This window comes from Heptranchias perlo, unplaced genomic scaffold, assembly GCF_035084215.1.
Source record: "Heptranchias perlo isolate sHepPer1 unplaced genomic scaffold, sHepPer1.hap1 HAP1_SCAFFOLD_47, whole genome shotgun sequence".
NCBI classification, from domain to species: Eukaryota; Metazoa; Chordata; class Chondrichthyes; order Hexanchiformes; family Hexanchidae; genus Heptranchias; species Heptranchias perlo.
The window spans coordinates 4,327,815-4,334,576 of NW_027139484.1; the positions used below are offsets into that span (position 1 = coordinate 4,327,815).

The following is a 6,762-nucleotide window of genomic DNA, read 5'->3' on the forward strand; positions in this document are numbered from 1 at the left end:
TACCGCCGGTTTTTCCTCTTCCAGACATTTCCACAATCTCACAAACACTTTCACAAAGAATGAAGAAATCCTCCCGCACTCGCCCTTCTTATACCTTCTGGAGGAGTACAGTGGGGGCAGTTGTGATGGGTCTCTCTCAGAGTGTTTACACTGCCCGCTCACCCTCACTGATATTCTATCTTTGAACTGCTGTAATATTGACATTCAGTAATATTGCTGCTCCTGCTCCTTTCCCTATTTCCCTGTCCTTTCTAAAGATCTTATAGACTTGAATATTAAGCTGCCATTCCTGCCCAGTTGGTTGTCAGGTCTCTGATTTAATGGAATTATTTAACTTTACTCAAAGGCTGATGTGAGCTGTGGTAATATGTATTTCCAGCTGGTCAAGTATTGCAGGTATCGACTGTCTCTTCAGTCCGATATCAGGTGAAGAATTACTGGCTGGTGTGGAATTTCCATTGATTGGGGGTTGGTGAAATCTACTGGGCGGAAACAGGAACTGCAACAGAGCGAGAAAGGATCCGTCAGAAACCAGTTCAAATGAAGAACAAAATCCAACAGCCTGCAGTGTCTGTTCAGGATCTGATGTTTGGGAACTATTTTATTGTTGATTATTTTCAGCGATGGTGGTATAGTGGTGAGCATAGCTGCCTTCCAAGCAGTTGACCCGGGTTCGATTCCCGGCCATCGCAATTAAGTGTGCTTATTAGTTTATTTCCATCAGGAACTCTTAAGTTTACAATCGAATTTGATGCAGTTCATAATCGAGTGTAATTATAGTAAAATGTTATCAACCTTCATTTCTTTTCCCTATCGAAGGAAAAGAGGAAAAACATGCTGGAAATACTGAGTTACCAAGGGTCTAATGAGAGTGAGGAAGGGACATGATCTGTTAGCATTTCTTGGAAGGGTGTTGGAATATAAGAGTAAGGAGGTCTTGCTGCAATTGTAGTATGAGGAAATATTGTGCAAAATTGGCCAATATTGGTTGGAGTTTAGAAGAATGAGAGTTGATCGCATTGAAATGTATAAAATTCTTAGACGGCTTGACAGGGTAGATGCTGAGAGTCTGATTTCTCTGGCTGGAGAGTCAAGAACTAGAGCTCATAGTCTCAAGATAAGGGGTCGGCCATTTCGGACCGACATGAGGAAACATTTCTTCACTCAAAGGATTGTGAATCTTTGGAATTCTCTACACCCCAGAGGGCTGTGGATGCTCAGTCGTTGAGTTATATTCAAAGCTGAGATCGATAGATTGTTGGACTCGAGGGGAATCAAGGGATATGGGGATCGGCGGGAAAGTGGAGTTGAGATCGAAGATCAGCTATGATCTTATTGAATGGCGGAGCAGGCTCGATGGGCCATATGGCCTATTCTGCTGCTATTTCTTATGTTCTTATGTAAAGAGCTTTATTTCCAATTGTGCTGACGACAATAATTTAGGTAGCACAGTAAACATTGTAGATGGGAGCAGAAATTTGCAAAGGGACATTGATAGATTAAGTGAATGGGTGAAACTGTGGCAGATGGAGTTCAACGTGGGGAACTGTGAGGTCATCCCTTTGGACCATAAAACGATAGATCAGTGTATTTTCTAAATGGCAAGAAGCTAGGAACTGTGGGGGAGGATAGAGATTTAGGGGGTCCAATACAGAAATCATTAAAAGTGATCACTAATTCACTAAAACAATGTTAAAATGGAGATTAAATTTTGATCTTTATCTCAAGGGAATTGGAAAAAAAGCAGTGCTCTGGTTAGGCATCATTTGGAGTTCCGTGCTCAGTTCTGGGCACCGCACTCTCTCTAATGGCTTGGAATGAGAAGGGGTTTTTCATTAAAGGAAGCTCACTGAAATACAGGGTTTTTGAAGAGTTATGATCAGAAATGGGAGCGGAGCTCATTTCCTGCTTCACACTGTTACAACACATTGAGGAGAACAGCATCAATGAAGATAAAGGGAATGAAATGAAATGTGTCACACAGTTACATCTCGCTGCTCTGTCTGACCATTTTAGTCGCTACTTCCCTGTAGAGGGATTTGAAAATTTGAAGGAAAAGCGTTGGGTGAAAATCCTTTTGCTTTGGGAAATCCTGAATCAATAATGAGGCTAAACTTGATGCCTGAGCAAGAAAACGAGCCGGTGCGACTCACCTGTGAACACATTGAAAACACGCCACAAGTCATTCAGATTGTCATCTTTTTGGATCAGTGCTTTCAAAGAATATCCTCTGTTATGATTCGTGTTCTGTTGTTGCTGCCGTTCACAACAACCTACCTGTGCGAAATGGGATTTTCGACTTTGATAAGGTTAAAAACAAGAGAAAGAAACTCAAAAGCGCACCTGAGATGCGTGAAGCACTTTCATCCTGTGATCCAGATTGGAACGAGATCATGACCAACTGACAGACCCACCCCTCACATTGAGGAAGTGAAACTCAACCTGATCTTCTTTTACTGTATTTATACTGTATTTAAAATGTTTTTCAAGCAACGTCGATGTCTAATTTTGGTTATTACTTGAAGTGAAGTGAAGAGCGAGCATGGACTGACCTTTATTGGGATTTGATGCAAACTCCAGTCTGAAGTTATTATTGTTTGGGGTCTCTGGGGGAAGTGTTTTTCTTCCACTGGGTCACGAGAAAAATAGTTTCAGAAAATCTGTTCTACATTGTACGGTCAGTGTCTGTTCATCAAACTCGCTCTGAATTTCTCAGTCTGTATTTCCAGAATCGGTTCTGTGGGCGACGCGGGCAATCGAACATTGACCCAAAACCTGCGACTAATGGCGGCCGCAGAGCCCACAATCCACCGCGCCCCAGAAACCCCTCTATCTCTCCAAGGCGCTGATTTCTCCGGCCGTCGGCCCTTGCCGCACCTGCGCATTGCGCCCCTTCGAATGGAGATAGATCGTATTCTACCGCGCGGGACATTCTGGGTAATCTCATCCGCCATTGAAATCCCATCTTGCTGATAATTCTGTGATGGGGTTTTTAAGGGCGAGGTTTATACAATCAAAAGCAAAATAATGCGAATGCTGGAAATGTGAAATATAAAGAGAAAATGCTGGTAATCCTCATCAAGTGAGGCAGCATCCGTCGAGAAAGCCATCCTTAGGTTTCTGGTTGGAACTAGCGAACGTGCTTTTGGAGGAAGCAGCAATGAGCTCAAGGCCGTTTTCTTTACTTTGCAGACAGCCGACAGCTTAACATGTTGGTGCTGAGGCACAGGAGACCTCTTTTCCTTTCTCAAACCTAAAAGCTTTCTGTGTCTGCCCGAACACGGCTGTTTTGCTCGAGCACTTGCCTCTGCTCACCAGCAGGGAGTGCCTTTGAGTAACAACACGTCAAACCGCTTTCAGGACAAAAAGTCTTCCGTCAGTCAACCAGACAGACAGGGCTCTCGCTGCTCCCTCAAGCTGGAGGCGGCTGTTCCTTCCCGGTGACCTCGTCTGCCTTCCGCAGGCTCGGGCTCTTCTCAGCATCATTCACGATTACTGTGGCTTCCCGTTCTGCTGTTGCTCACTTGCTGATGTACGATATCGCCGATTGGAGCAAAGTATTGATTGTATTCAGGGAGGGGCTAACCCAAGGCAAGATTTCTCTGCTGCCCATGGAGCTGCTTGGAGGCGAGTTCAAAGCAGCTACTGTGAAGGGCAGGTACCGAGTAAATCTCCGTCAGGCCCACGTGACTGCACGAGTTGGGGTGTTCAAAACGGTGAACAATCACGAAACAGAAGGATCTTTGCTGCTTCCCTTCGATCGCTCAGCTGGTAGAATAGAGGACTACAGTGGAAAACAAAGCAGAGTCACCCTTAGGTTGCTGGTTTAATTTCGGCTCCAAGCAGCGAATGTGATTTTGGAATAAGAAGCAGTTAGATCAAGGCCGCTCACTGTGGCTTCCCGTTCAGCTGTTGCTCACTTGCTGATGTTCGATACCGCCGATTGGAGCAAAGTATTGAATATATTCAGGGAGAGGGCAATTCGTGGCGCTGCTTGGAGGCGAGTGTGAGGCGATCATTGTGAAGGGCAATTTCCCCAACACAGGTGGGGAATTAGCTCCAATAGTAGAGAGTTCACTGAACATGCGAGAAATAGCGGGATCAATACCCAATTCTCCACTCATTTTTTAACTTGGGGAATTGTCCCAAAACAAAAATGGTGTCAGTTTTCAGTAAATCCGCAACCCACGGAAATCAGAAGCTTCGATGAAGAGAGGTCAAGGGGCAGAAAATATTTTGGTGGGCTGCAGTGAGCAAAAGGTTTTGATTTTGGTGTTTAGCAAAGATGGAAAGATGAAGTGAGACATGGAAAAAAGCTTCACAGGTCCTGATATCATTTCTGTGGATTGAACTCAGGATTTGCAAAGATAATAAAACTAATGCATTCTTTGCTGTGTTAAGAGCGTACGAACGATGGAGACTGCCAGGCAGCAGTCACAGTTAGGACAGTTTGCAAGCTATCTAAAGTCATAAAGTAATGGACAGTTGGCAAAAACAATCCAGTCAGGCAGGAGTTGACCTGACAATCTTCTGATTTGTCATTAGACACGATATCCACTGCTCCACGGTGTGCAGAGAAAGTAGCAGCTCACACTGCCACAACGCTGCGGTATGAGCAGGAAATGAGTCAGTCTCGGTCATGCACACGTGACTCCACCAGTCCGGGGGTGTCAAAAGGCGCACAGTGAATATTTACCAAAGAGAGCAATCTTGGCTGCTTCCCTTCGATCGTTCAGCTGTTACAGCGGAGGACTGGAATACAATGAACAGATAAAAGTCATCCTTAGGTTTCTGGTTGGAACTAGCGAACGTGCTTTTGGAGTAAGCAGAAATTAGCTCAAGGCCGTTTTCTTTACTTCACAGACAGCCAAAAGCTTAACATGTTGGCGCTGAGGCACAGGAGACCTCCTTTCCTTTCTGAAACCAAAAGCTTTTTGTTTCCGCCCGAAAATGGCTGTTTTGCTCGAGCACTTGCCTCTGCTCACCAGCAGGGCGCACCTTTGAATAACAACACGTCAAACCGCACTCACTTTCAGGCAAATAAGCCTTCCATCAGTCAGTCAGACCGACAGACAGACAGAGCTCTCGCTGTTTCCTCAAGCTCGGGCTGATATTCTTTTCCGATGACCTCGTCTGCGTTCCGCAGGCTCGGGCTCTTCTCGGCATCATTCACGATTACTGTGCCTTTCCATTCTGCGGTTGCTCACTTGCAGATAGTCGATACCGCGGATTGGAGAAAAGTATTGAAAAAATTCAGTGAGGTGGCAATTCGTGGCGCTGCTTGGAGGCGAGTGTGAAGCGACTATTGTGAAGGGCAATTTGATTTGCTAAGCAGGGGAATTAACTCAAATGGTAGAGTGCTCGCTTTGCATGCGAGAAGTAGCGGGATCGATGCCCGCATTCTCCACTCACTTTTTTACCTTCGGGAATTGTCCCGAAACAAAAATGGTGTCAGTTCTCAGCAAATCCAGAACCCACGTCAATCCGAAGCTTCGATAAATAGAGGTCAAGGAGCAGCAAATCTTCTGGTGTGCTGCAGTAAGCAAAAGTTTGTGATTTTGGTGTTTAGCAAAGATGGAAAGATGAAGTGAGACATGGAAAAAAGCTTCACAGGTCCTGATATATTTTCTGTGGATTGAACTCAGGATTTACAAAGTTAATAAAACTAATGCACTCCCTGCTGTGTGAAAAGCACACGAACGGTGGAGACTGCCAGGCAGCACTGCCAATTAGGTTAGTTTGCAAGCTATCTAAAGTCATAAAGTAGTGGACAGTTTGCAAAAACAATCCAGTCAGGTCGGAGTCGACCAGACAATCTTCAGACTTGTCATGAGACAAGGTATCTCCTGCTCCACTGGCCAAGCCTGTGCAGAGAAAGTAGCAGCTCACACTCCCACAGCGCTGCGGTCTGAGCAGGAAATGAGTCAGTCTCGGTCATGCACACATGATTCCACGAGTCCGGGAGTGCAAATGGCTCACAGTGAATATTTACCAAACAGAGCAATCTTGGCTGCTTCCCTTCGATCGTTCAGCTAGTCCAGCGGAGGACTGCAATACAATTGACAGATAAAAGTCATCCTTAGGTTTCTGGTTGGAACTAGCGAACGTGCTTTTGGAGTAAGCAGAAATTAGCTCAAGGCCGTTTTCTTTAATTTACAGACAGCCAAAAGCTTAACATGTTGGCGCTGTGGCACAGGAGACCTCATTTCTTTTCTTCAACAAGAAAGCTTTTTGTGTCTGCCCGAAAACGGCTGTTTTGCTCGAGCACTTGCCTCTGCTCACCAGCAGGGCGTACCTTTGAATAACAACACGTCAAACCGCACTCACTTTCAGGCAAATATGCCTTCCATCAGTCAGTCAGACCGACAGACAGACAGAGCTCTCGCTGTTTCCTCAAGCTCGGGCTGCTGTTCTTTTCCGACGACCTCGTCTGCGTTCCGCAGGCTCGGGCTCTTCTCGGCATCAATCACGGTGACTGTGCCTTCCCGTTCTGCGGTTGCTCAATTGCGAATACTCGATACCGCGGATTGGAGCAAAGTATTGAAAAAATTCAGGGAGGGTGCAATTCGTGGCGCTGCCTGGAGGCGAGTATGAAGGGATTATTGTGAAGGGCAAATTCTTCCTCGCAACTGGGGAATTAGCTCAAGTGGTAGAGTGCTCGCTTAGCAAGCAAGAAGTAACGGGATTGATACCCCCATTCTCCACTCACTTTTTTACCTTGGGGAGTTGTCCCGAAACAAAAATGGTGTCAGTTTTCAGCCA

General features: G+C 45.6%; 1 non-coding gene across 1 annotated transcript; it reads left to right on the forward strand.

The window, feature by feature from the left end:
- The first annotated feature begins 620 nt into the window (after positions 1-620).
- On the forward strand, positions 621-692 carry trnag-ucc (transfer RNA glycine (anticodon UCC)). The gene has a single exon. It is a non-coding gene; the product is annotated as a tRNA-Gly (tRNA).
- The last annotated feature ends 6,070 nt before the right edge of the window (positions 693-6,762 follow it).